Source organism: Hermetia illucens, chromosome 3, assembly GCF_905115235.1.
Source record: "Hermetia illucens chromosome 3, iHerIll2.2.curated.20191125, whole genome shotgun sequence".
NCBI lineage: Eukaryota > Metazoa > Arthropoda > Insecta > Diptera > Stratiomyidae > Hermetia > Hermetia illucens.
In genome coordinates, this window is record NC_051851.1 from 115,425,200 (window position 1) to 115,438,810 (window position 13,611).

General features: G+C 46.0%; 1 protein-coding gene across 1 annotated transcript in view; it reads right to left on the reverse strand.

The window, feature by feature from the left end:
- LOC119650713 (RNA pseudouridylate synthase domain-containing protein 2) overlaps nt 1-13,611 on the reverse strand; it is a 484,992-nt gene that overhangs the window by 301,516 nt on the left and 169,865 nt on the right. The gene's annotated exons all lie outside the window — the stretch shown is intronic.

A 13,611-nucleotide genomic window follows, 5' to 3' on the forward strand; every position in this document is an offset into this window, starting at 1 on the left:
ACTTCCAACATCCAACACGTGTCTAAAAAAGACACCTAATTGCTGATGCTCTGTTAGGCATTGAGGCGGTCAAGATCCTTGTCACAATCGATTTCCTGGCAATCGCAAAGGAGCAGAAGGACGACGCAGTTCTTCAGGGCCTGAGGAGTAACTAAAAGTACACTTTCAGGAAGTTCCCCTTTGTCGGCTCTACCTTTACTTTATACTGCGAGACTTCAGAAAAGGGGACCAAAGCCATACATTCCATTGCCTACCTTCTAAACTACTATATTCAAGCGAATTTCCTTGATATCAAGACCATTTCGCATCTCGCATTTAATGCGTAATATTTCTAAATTTCCCATAATTAAGTTCATGATTTTTACATATCATTATCATCATCATTATCCTTACATAAGGCCTAAGGCAACTTTTATCAACTTCGTGGTGCATATTGACATTTAAATAAAAAATCGATTTTTAAATTTCTCTAAAATTCCAACAGTTGTATCTTCGAAGTGATGATGACCTTCGCAAATGAAAAAATATCCATTTATAAGAAATCGTACAATCCCCTCTGACAATCAGGTGAGAGTGAATACTGAAGCCATCGACAACACAGTCCTCCGCGACACTTGTAAGAGAGAAATGGATGCCGCAATAACCGCAGTCAACAGAGGTCCTGGAGATGAGATGCATCAACAAATAATCTTCACAACCACCTGAAGAACGTTATCATTGATACGGCCACAAGGATACTTGGCCCCAGCCGCAAAAAAAGTCGGAACGGCTGGTTTGACGATGAATGTAAGCTAGCAACGGAACAGAAGAATGCTGCATACCGAGTAATGTTGCATTCTCAAAGAACGCGGGCACGCGCAGAGACTTATCACGAACTCCGTCGAGCGGAGAAGCGACTGTACAGACGGAAGAACGAAGCCTGGGAGAACCAACAAATCCTTATACACCTCAATGCTCATCCTGCCGAGACAAAGAGCGAAATCTGATTTCCGACAGAATGGGTTGAATACTTTGAGGAGTTACTGAACAACCAGAACATCATCGAGTTAAAGGTCCCGCCAACTGAAGACGACGGACAAATACTGCCACCACCAAGTTTAGGAGAAACAGTCCGTGCAATTCATCGGCTAAAAAATCATAAGTTGCCAGGAGCAAACGGAATTACAGCCGAATTGGTTAAATATGGAGGTGACCAGTTACACCAAGTAGTTCATCAACTTGTACTCAAGGTATGGGACAGCGAATCAATGCCTGACGATTGGCAGCTAGGCATAAAAAGGGAGATATCACACAGTGCAGCAATTATAGAGGTATCACGTTGCTGAGTACCATCTATAAGATCTTCTCGTCTATCTTGCTAAGCCGGCTAGCCTCATACACCCAGAATATCATTGGCCCATACCAAAGAGGTTTTACTCCAGGCAAATCAGCAACAGATCAGATTTTCTTTCTGCGGCAAGCGATGGAAAAATTGTTGGAATATGGACAGCAGTTGAACCATCTATTCATCGAGTTTAAAGCCGCCTATGATAGCATAGCCAGGGTAAAACTGTACATAGCCATGAGAGAATTCGATATCCCCACGAAATTGATAAGACTGACTGCGAGGCCAGATAAAAGCAGCAGGATCACTCTCAAGACCATTCGACATCAACAACGGTCTACGGCAAGGGGATGGACGCCAGACAGCTTTTAGGGATATCGAATTGGTGGGCCTCGGCGCAAAACCGGGATGTCTGGAGTTCCTTATTAAGGCCGGCCTAGACCGGATGCCGGTTGTTGCGCCGTTGATGATGATGCCAAACCTTCATACCGGTAGAGTCCAGGTTCTGGTTTCTCGACTAATTTACTGAAGATAGTATGTACAAAGTATATTGGTAATCTTCTCCTCCGCTTAGAGCCAACATATTATGTAAATAACATTTTTTCATTTTTCTACACGAAATTTAACATTCCATGCCACGACAGCCCAAGTGGTACTTTGAGCATCTCACTTCAAAATTGCTCTGGAGTACCACCTTGATTCCATTCAGATACTCATTCACAATTAACAACACTTTTCAACGGACGAGTCTCTACTTACATATTCAAGGTTGTAGCCGTTTATAAGGATCGTAGATGCTAGAGCTAATCCCAAGTCCGTTTGAACTGTTTATTTTCCTTAATCTAGTAGTAAGAGTTTGGTGAAAATATAACGCCATTTATGAGCCGTGATTAGGAATAGGTGATAATTCAATTCTCCGGAGCCGTCGAAAACTCTCTGTCGGCGTCGACGGGGTGATGTGAGCGTAGCTCTGCCAAGGTGGTAGTTGCGACGTGTATCAGGAGCCAACTCCTTCGGGACCCTGGTCGGGAAGTGTGCATTGAACCGGTGTTAGTAGACCGCGTTGCCCCGAGCGAGCGCTGATCCGTCCGTGAATTCCGGGATCAGCTAAGCGTAGGTCAGGCCTCAGGGAACTGGGGTAGGGGCTGTGTCCCCGAGGGTATACCCGTTCTTGACTATTGCGGCCCGCTCCCTTGCACACGATGCGCTGGTTACTTTTTCACGGAGAATATTCAGAAACTTATAAAAAAAACGACGAAACAACAGACAAGGAGGAAGAGCTGAGTGCGTTTGGGCGGAGCACAAAATGCGTCCTTCACCGCAGCGATCAGTGAAAGAGGCAACGAGGGCTGACATACCTGATGAGGCACCGGGGCGCCCAAATAAAGAGGAAGCCTCACCAAGTGGCACGACTGACCGTGCGGAGGTGGCAACTCCATTACCTTGCAGTGCCCCTGTTCTGGAAGTAAGCTCAGTGAGAAACGCTAGTCCTGAGCAGATTGATTTGGACACAAATCGAGTGGAAGTGCATTCGACCGTCCTCGCTAGAGCCGAAGAGGAAAGGCTCATCAAAAAGTGCGCAGCAGTGGTGAAACGTATGCGGTCGGCAACGTTCCTTCAGAGGAACGTCCGCAAAGGCGTCAAAAACGGGCTGATGGAACTGAAGGAACTACTGGACCGCATTTCCTTTTATAGACGAACGTGGAGAGCAGCGGAAGACGATTGTAGAGCAGAAACAGTCGCACTCCCCGCGGAGAATGCTGCTTGCGTCAAACGGACCACAGATAGCCCTCTGCAAAGTGAACTGGGGAAAAAGCGGAAAGAGGACGACGTGCCTAAAGAAGACTTTATCGGAGTAGTCTCCAAGACCCAAAAAAAGAAGGCGAAAAAGGATAAAAAGAAACAACGGACACGTCGGTCCAAAAACCAGGAGGCTGCTAACCAAAAGTCAGTAGCGGAAAAAACGAAGAAGGACTAGACCGTCGGCTCTGCTCATTAAGCCGACGGAAGGCAAGGCATTTGCGGAAGTCCTTAATGAAATCCGCTACAGGACGAAACCCGAGGAGAACGGAGCAGAGGTGTCTTCGATACGGAGAACGAGGACTGGTGGAGTTCTCGTCAAACTGGGCCCAAAAACGACCAACAAGAGCACGTTCTGCGAAGCGGTCAAGAGGCTATTGGGGGAGAAGGCTCTTGTTTCCAGCCTAGAACCAATGTGCTCTCTAGAAAAACGGGATCTTGACTGCCTCACAGAAAAGGCCGAAGTAGAGGAGGCGCTAAAGCGTGAATGTCCAGAGGTAACCAATGCCCGGGTAGGTATTACCTCTGTAAATGCTCGAGGCCAAAAGCTCGCCGTGGTGGAAGTCCCCGAGCAATATGCGAGGAAACTCCTTAACAGCGGGAGAATCAAAATCGGATGGGTAGTATGCAGGGTACCAATGCGGATAGTCCCCACCAAGTGCTACAGGTGTCTGGACTATGGACACACGTCAGCAGCTTGCAAGGGTCCGGACAGGAGGACAGCATGCCGGAGATGCGGCCAAGTGGGTCATCAAGCGAAGACTTGCAAGGAAAGCGAGAGTTGTGTTCTCTGCAGGGATCGTGGTGCGTCTGGCGAAAGCGTCGCACACACTGCGGGCTCGGGACGGTGTCCGATCTTCAGGGCGGAATTGGAGAGGGTTAGGGTGCGAACGCCATGATCCGCATTTTGCAAATTAACATGCACCGGAGTGCAACCGCTCACCAGTTGCTAGCGCAGTTCGCTGCGGAAGTAAATGCTGATCTAGTGCTGATTAGCGAGCAATACCGAAACAAGGACCCGTCCTCATGGTATCTGGACTTATCGGGCACCGCTGCCATCTGGGTTCGGGACGACGTTCGACTTCGTGTTCTTGCCGAAGGCCGGGGGGACGGATTTGTCTGGATCTGGTGATTAGGGATAACGTTTTTTAGCCTTTACCTGACACCGAATGAGTCGATTCCGGACTTTCGGCGCCGGCTTGACGCTCTGGAGGACGCCGTTTCGAGCACGAAGGGACGAATCCTGGTTGGCGGTGATTTTAATGCCAGAGCTCTTGAATGGGGCATGCCTCAATCAGACTCCAGAGGGAAACGGATTCTGGAAATGGCCACGAGAACTGGGCTCGGATTCACGCCAACGTTTCGACGCCCAGGTTGTGAAGGAAGCATTCCTGACATCACTTTTGCGTCGGCAAGTGATCATCATTGCGTTCGAAGTGTTTGACGCTACTTACCGGCGAGCACCAACACGACATTCCCCTTGCGTGTGGAATGTCGCGAGGGTGAACATCGGAAGGTTCGTCGAAGCTCTTGGAGCAGGTAGGGCCGCGCTGGGGGGCACTCCGGGGGGTGGTGGTGTCGCAGCTGACATCGTCGTAAATTCAGTAATGAATCTGATAATGACGGCGTGTGAGGCTTCCATGCCCCGGAGAGGCCCCAGGCGCGACAAGCCTTCTATGTACTGATGGACGGCAGAAATTGCCGACTTACGGAAGGAGTGTCATAAGCTCCGCCGTTTGGCATAACGTTTGTACGCCAACGAGGAGGCATGTCCCATAAAGGCACAATATAGATCAGCAAAAAGAAGACTCCGCAGCGCTATAAATAAAAGCAAAGCTCGCGGCTGGCAAAATCTTGTTAATGAGGTGAATGATGACCCGTCGGGACTTGGCTATAAGCTTGTCACTCGGAAAATCGGGGCTCTGCGGAAGCCCTGCATACTAAGCACCGACCAGATGGACCGCATTGTGCGGGCATTGTTCCCCAGACACCCTGTACGGGTTGATGTAAATAGCGCGGAAAACGTCGTGGATTGCCCCCTTTTCACAATGGGAGAACTCGAAGAAGCGGTTCTCACTATGAAAAACAGGAAGGCGCCAGGTCCTGATGGCATCCCGGCGGAAGTTTACAAACTGGTGTTCCGCCAGCGGCCAGAATTGCTGCTCGAAGTGTTCAACGCGTGCTTGAAGGAGGGCATTTTTCCTTTTCACTGGAAAGTGGCCAGACTCGCGTTGATCAGTAATGGTAAAGGAGACCCGGAGCTCCCGTCTGCATACCGACCGCTGTGTATGCTTGACATGCCCGGAAAAGTGCTCGAGAAGCTCATCAGGGGTAGACTCGCTGAAGTGTTGCCGGGGGCTTATCCGCAAGGCAGTTCGGGTTTAGAACAGGGAAATCTACAGTGGATGCTGTTATGGAGGTCGTAGATGCATTTAATCGAGCCGGGGCACACAGCCGCCGATCTCGACGGATAGTGCTCCTCGCAGGGATCCATCCTAGGCCGGACCTCTGGAACGCTTCCTACGATAGTCTGCTGAGACTCGATATGCCCGAAGAGTCGCGCCTGGTCGGTTATGCAGACGACATTGCGGCACTTGTTGCCGGACGCACTGTTGAACAGGCGCAAAGCAGACTTGGCATATTGATGCGACGGGTAAGCGGATGGATGACTGCTCACGGTTTCAACCTTGCGCTGGAAAAAACCAAAGTAGTCATCCTGACCATCGGCGAGTTGAGTATAGAGCCAAAACCAGCGATTAAATACCTTAGTTTAATGCTCGACTCGAGGATGAGCTTCTTCGAGCAAATCAAAGCAGCCGCGGACAGGGCTGCAGCAGGAGTCGCGGCCTTGAGTCGGCTAATGACGAATGTCGGCGGCCCTATATCAACTAGGAGACGTCTCCTCATGGGAGCAACGCAGTCCGTCCTTCTCTATGGTGCGGAGGTATGGGCTGATGCCCTTGACAAGGAAGTGCATCGTACACGAATCGCTCAAGTGCAGAGGCGGGGAGCTTTGCGAGTGGCGTCTGATTATCGCACCGTCTCCGAACCGACTGTGATGGTGATTGCGGGACTGATCCCCGTTGCCCTCCTTGCCAAGGAGCGCAAAGCTATCTATCACCGTAAGCGCGAAAACTTAAGAGAAATGGTTGCCCGTGAAGAACGTCAACGCATCCTTAGCGAGTGGCAACTTTCTTGGTAAAATGAGCCAAGGGGCAAGTGGACTACGCGGCTCATCGACAAATTAGACCCATGGTTGAACAGAAAGCACGGTGAGATTGATTACTTCCTTACCCAACTTCTAAGTGGGCATGGAGGTTTTCAGTCTTACCTGCGCAGGATTGGGAAGGCGCGATCTCCTGATTGTGTGTTCTGCAATAGAGTGGCGGCTGACGCTGAATACACCTTTTTCTCTTGCGAGAGGTGGGACGGCCTCCGTCAGCAGCTTTATGCAGACACAGGGGAGCTCTCTCCAGACAACATTGTCAGAGAGATGCTGAAGAGCGCTGGCAGCTGGAATCGTATTGCGCATTATGTTCGGGCTCTTCTTACTACGAAGAAGATTGAACTCGACCGGCAGAGGGATCGGACGGTAAGGGGTTCCCTGAATTAACAACAACTCCCTTCCTCCCCTCCCCTCCCGTTGGTGAAAGGAGTTCCCTGACTTGAAGGCTCCCAAAGCCCGGAGAGCGGGAGGGTTAGCCCGAAATAATGTGTCCAGGCTAGTTCTCTGATGACAGGGAGGTGTGTAATTGGTAGTCCGCCGGCATGCTGTTGCGGGAGTGCAACACTCTGTGCGTAAACGCATTCACCTACCCTACTTCCAAAAAAAAAAATCGCTTCTCGTTATTACTGAAAAGTCTTTTGGAATGGTTAATAAGAAGTACGTTCCAAACGCGTTGGCCAGACAAATTTTCATTGAATTAAAGCAAATATCGTCGAAAATACGGTTCAAAGTGCAAAGCTACAATTTTCCTCTTAAATTTGGAATGCAACAAATAAAATAAGTAAAGAGCCAACTTAAAGCAGTAATTTTAAACTAATCATATCTAGATACAATTGGCATGGATAATCTCTCATTAGATATCCATTTATATTCAAGGATGGACGGAAAAGATGAACAAATGTCAAGAATGGACCGACAAAATGAATATTTATTGAAATACGATTTCCATTTTCTGAGAGAATTCGAGAGAATTTCAATAGATGATGACTCCCATGTGGCCATCGTGATAAGTGTAGGTAAATACGCAAAAAACCAAAAATCTGTGAAAGCTTTGCAAATCATTCCGCCAGCAAATCGATAAACATTTGTACAGCGCTTGGATATGCGATTTGCGTGAATGAAATTCATTGGGTGAAGCTGCCTAATTACAAATCGATGATGTACTCCTGGCGGTCTGTAAATAGATCACTGAGTGAAAATTAACTTCATTCATTCTTTTGGAACTGAAAAAACAGCCAAAATACAAGCATTTTGCTTTGCTCACAATCGTACGATTTGAAGTGTCTGAAAGCAAACTCAAGTTTAAGATTTATTGCATAACATGCATGTTCCATGGTTAGCGGAAGCAGGGGTTTGTTGCTAGGCCAAAGTCGCCTATGCCTCTGCTCCCAGAAGGTAGCTGGTGTTGTGACAGAAGCAACTTGCGAATCCAAATGAGCGAATGAGCCAAATCATAACAACGTCGATTTACTGCCCATATTTCCGTGACCTCCCATTCATTGTGAAAATTAGGACACCTCGTTAAACTCCTTGTACCTGTTATGACCTCAAATGTGCTTACTCATAGGTCAAAGTTGATCCACAAGCAAGGATAAAATCCCAGCAGGAACGTTTTAACCCACCTCTGGCAGAGTGGTTTTCGCATACATGCCACACTTGACCAAATGCGGAGATTTGTGCGTGCCAATTGAAAATATTGTCCGTGAGCTGTAAGCAAAAAGCAATAGAAACGATATGGGTCAGGAAGTGAGCCATAGCTAGTCAGTTACAGAGGGAGTGAAAGCGAAGCACCCATCATAGTAATTTGATGGTTGCATGTAGAAGCCTGACTTTCGTGGTGATTTGCCCGAAATTCCATGAACTTTTCCCTAGTTCATTTCGCTCGAGGGTGCTCGCAGGTAAATGGTGAAATTACAAAAATAACTTTAGACTTTCATGCGACCGACCGACCGCAGGTGTGGAAAGAACAAAATAACCTTTTATTTGACCGATTTTCGGCGTAACGAATTCATGGATGTTTGCTATAGGCTTTTATGCAATGTACAAAATATTCCAGAAATTGGCCTAGCGAATTCACCCGCGCTAGCTGACGAGCAACGAATGAAATCGATAATCCTGACGTAGGCGTTTACTAGCACTTTAATACGTAAATTCTCGCGTGCAGATCAAGTAATTGATCATTTATAATTATACATTCTGCGTTTAGGCATTCAGTTGTAGATAAGAAGGAAATTCCATTCGCTGGTGGAAGAAAAACTTGAAATACCGGGGCACGTGCTACACTCACCAAGGCAATCTTCTATTTCCAGCGTCGTTAATTGAACAAATTCGCAAGATATACATGCACCTATGCATATACAACATTTTTCATTGATTCCCATTAAAGACATTTATTTGCAGCAAACAGATTGTAGTTGTTATTACACAATGAAATTTCTGGTTTTTAAATGGTTCCAGTCATTTATGCATATGCGCCAGAGAGTGGTAGCTATCAAGTGGTCTTGTCATCACCGCAAGGTAGCATATAATAGCGGATATTAAGCTATAATTTGTAAAAATTACCATGCGGTTATTAGAATAGATTTACCCGATCCTATTGACGCTCAATAATCACCGCACATAGTTGATGAAAGTGAGAGAATTTACCAGATAAGGACATTATTCAGTTGTAGCAGAGGAAACGAAGGTACTGATCAAGGGCCTAGGGGAATTTTAAGGAATAGGAAACTAGAAATCGATAAGCCAGTTAAAATTATTACTACGCAAATATTGCAATTCGTGCAAAAGATATCTGAATGCCGACTTTCAGGTACGAACGTTCTTGTGGACTTTTTATGTGAGAATACATGAGGGTTCCACTTTTCGTAAGTTGATTATTAGTGACGTGTAAACCATGTGTAGGGAAAAAATTAAAAAGTTCAAATAAAATTTTATTTTGGTTCTGAAAGTCAAGCCACCTACAGCAAAAATTAATAAGGAAGGTCCGAATATTGCAGTGAATAATAAACCAAATTGTCGTACCTCTAGAAAGTAACCAGCATCAACCTCTAGATTTTGTTACCTGTGTTCGAATCCTGGTTCGTCATGGATAGTTGATTATCCCTTGCACAGCAGTAACTATGATGATAATAAAAGTGAAGCGCAATGTCACTGAAAACGGAGACGGTGTGGATGTTCTATACATAAAGCCACGAACAGGAAGCATAAACAAAAAATATAGGTTCAGATGATATTGATCAGTTGGCTTCCTAGGAATTACCTTCCTTGAAGTACTGTACATAAGTTGAACTTCAGAAAACCTTCAAAGAATGCACAGGATATAATTCTTATGTTCTTAGGTTCGAGCTATTTACAGATATTGGATATGATCTAGGAATTGATGAGTGAAGTTGGGTTCTCCTCCTTCTAACACCTTTTTGAATGATTTGTACCCCGATTCTGAGCTTCAGCAAGGCCAGCACAGTGGTCAACCAAAAGGTCAGCTGAGAACTGACCCCAATGGCTTCTATCGAAGCTATAGTTGTTTCAGGATAAGGGTATAAGTCCCCATGTTACGTACAATATAGATGGAATACAGGGCAATTTGAAGTAGAGCCACTACTTAGTAGACAAATTGCGTTGCAAGCAATAATGTTTGACTTATCTGATCTTATAATTAAGAGGCGTTTCATATTTGTAAGGCAGCCCCCAATTTGGCTGGTTTTACTTTTTACTGTAACTTGAACTGAATAAAATTATCTTTATCCGAAAGAGTATTGACCGGGACTTTGTGTGATGTGTTCCAACGCCACAAGTATTCACCGTGTAAAATATTGTTGTTGTAAAACTGTTTCAAGAATGGTCGACAAAGAATTTTCCATTGGATTTACTTCTGACGAACAAGCGAGCAAAGCAAACGTTTAATTCCTTGACCATTCAATGACTACTTGACATTCGGTAAATCCGGCGCATGGGCTATAAGGGATGAACCAAAATGTTACTAAAGCCAATCCACAGCACAAAACCCATGCTAAACCAAACTGAGGCATCCCCCATGTTTTCCTTGTGAGAAATACGTTCGTTTTTAAGGTTTCGTTGCCTGATTGTCTGTCTGCTTGCCCGTCTGTCCGCCTTGTCTCTTCTGCCTGTCTTCCAAAGTTTCATAATTCTATAGTGAACTTAAGTACTTAACTTAAGGATTTGCAGTGGTTTCAGTCCGAACGGCTGGTTTGACGATGAATGTAAGCTAGCAACGGAACGGAAGAATGCCGCGTACCGAGTAATGTTGCATTCTCAAAGAACGCGGGCACGCGCAGAGACTTATCACGAACTCCGTCGAGCGGAGAACGGACTTCACAGACGGAAAAAGGAAGCCTGGGAGAACCGACAAGTCTGTGAACTAGAAAAAAACAGGGAGCAACCGCACCAGGCGCGCAAGTTTTACCAACAAGTCAGCAGGATGAAGCCTTATACATCTCGATGCTCATCCTGCCGCGACAAAGAGGCAAATCTGATTTCCGACAGAATGGGCATATTGAAGCGACCAGTTGAGTACTGAACAACCAGAACATTGGCGAGTTGGAGCTCCCGCCAACTGAAAACGACGGACAAATACTGCCACCACCAAGTTTAGGGGAAACAGTCCGTGCAATTCATCGGCTAAAAAATCATAAATCATAAGTCATATGGAGGCAACCAGTTACACCAAGTGGTTCATCAACTTGTGCTCAAGGTATGGGACAGCGAATCAATGCCTGACGATTGGCAACGAGGCATTATCTGTCTCATACATAAAAAGGGAGATATCACACAGTGCAGCAATTATACAGGTATCACGTTGCTGAGTACCATCTATAAGATATTCTCCGCTATCTTCCTAGGCCGGATAGCCCCATACGCCCAGAACATCATTGGCCCATACCAAAGAGGTTTCACTCCAGGCAAATCAGCAACAGATTTTCTCTCTGCGGCAAGCGATGGAAAAACTGTTGGAATATGAACAACAATTGCACCATCTATTCATCGACTTTAAAGCCGCCTATGATAGCATAGCCAGGGTAAAACTGTACACGGCCATGAGAGAATTCGGTATTCCGACGAAACTAATAAGACTGACTAGGCTGACCCTGACCAATGTGCGAGGCCAGATAAAAGCAGCAGGTTCATTCTCAACACCATTCGACATCAACAACGGTTGACGACAAGGGGATGCCCTATCATGCGTCCTCTTCTACCTGGCCCTCGAGAAAATAATCCATGACGCTGATGTAAATGCAAGAGGTGCGATCCTCTTTAAGTCTACCCAACTACTAGCCTATCATGGGAAGAACCACCCGAGACGTATAAACTGCCTTCATCTAGATCGAGCAGGCGGCGCGAGATCTTGGGCTGCACATCATTGAAAGCAAGACAAAATATATGGTGGCAATGTCAACAGCGAAGACGAACGAACCAACAACATCAAACCGCACTGGCCAAACAAGAAGAATAAGGATAGGAGAATACAACTTTGAGATCGTTGACAATTTCTCCTATCTAGGATCGAAAATCACAACCGATAACAGCTACGATGATGAAATCTGCGCACGGTTGTTGTCAGCCAAAAGAGCCTATTTCAGCTTACAAAAACTGTTCCGCTCGAAACGTATCACCATAAGGTCAAAGCTCTTACTGTACAAGCCAATGATCTTGCCAGTCCTCATGTATTCCTCGGAAACTTGGGTTCTTAGCAAGAAAAATTGCGAACTCTTGGTCGCGTTCGAGAGAAGAATCCTCCGAAGAATTTTTCGCCCCCTACATAAGGATGGACGACTCCGTAGCCTACACAATAACGAAATCTATGAGCGATACCATGACCGTCCGGTTGTGGATAAAATCCGGCTCAATAGGTTGCGGTGGGCGGGTCACTTAATCCGTATGGGTGAGGATGATTCCACCCGGAAAGTCTATAAGGGCAATATCTATGGTAGAAAAAGAAGACGAGGCAGACCCTGCCTAAGATGGAGTGATGGCGTAGGCCAGGACGCCAGACAGCTTTTAGGGATATCGAGTTGGTGGACCTCGGCGCAAAACCGGGATGTCTGGAGTTCCTTATTAAGGCAGGCCTAGACCGGATACTGGTTGTTGCTAATAACTTTATTTGAGTAGATGCCAGAATATTTAATATTCTGAGGCTTAGATTACGCGCAGTGGCATCACCATGGTCTTCTTCAGGCTGGGTAGTTTCTGGGAATATCCCCTGAAATTAAGTGATTCTCTATAATCCCTAACTCGTGCCCTTTGAAATTGAAACCACAACTAGCATCTGATTCGAATAGTATTAATCGACATCTTGCATATGATACTCAACATGCCTATATTCGATGAAAAGATCATCCGAGAATGTTACCATTCACTGGACCCCTGTGGGTTGGATATCAGTAGTAATAACCTGCTTTTGAGAAAAGTGCGTGAGACAGACAGACAAACAGACGGTGAAACGATTTCGGTCAGGTTTGCTTTCCTCGAGACCAAGAGCCTATCCTGATGTCAAATATGTTAGAAACAACTATTTTGGGATAATTCTGTACCTTGAACCTAGCCGTGGTCATCTTACAATACCATTTTAACGGGAAGGGAAAGACGTGATGTTTTTCTCGTTTCCCTCTATGTCCTTTGTCGATAGAATTTATCCCTACACGGCATCGGCTGCTCTACGCAGCTTCGACAGAACCAATGTAGCCACAGTAGGACGATGGAAGTATTGGCTCCGCTGCGCGCTCCTGCCTCCATAATTTAGGACTGTTTTACCACAATGCAAAGGGGTTAAAGGACCAAGCTGGTGGGTTTTAAGTTATCTGCCTTAATATTCCAACACCACATAATCTGCATTACTGAAACTTGGTTGAATGACAGGATTTTAGATTCTTCGTCTTCGCTCCCTCCCTAATAATTCTACCCACCCTTACCTTCCTTTATCCACTTTCATGAACACCCGTGCTGCCTTCCAATTTTGCCTTTCCAGAAACCCAAACCCCAAACCCAAACTCTCGAGTTTGATGCTTAGATCTTCCGATTCCAAATATAACTTTCGAAAGGGTAACTCCGAAGGTTTGAACTCAATCAATCTCTACTTGCCTACTACTTGAGAAGTTCTACTTCTCTGTCCATTATCATGTGACCAGCTCAGCACCATCCATATCATTTTATCAGGTCTTCTCCTCTGTTATGTCCCCTCCTCTTCTAAGTCACTATGCTTTGCGTCCTGTCTGGTTCACTACCAAAGTGCGCAAAAAACTTCGTC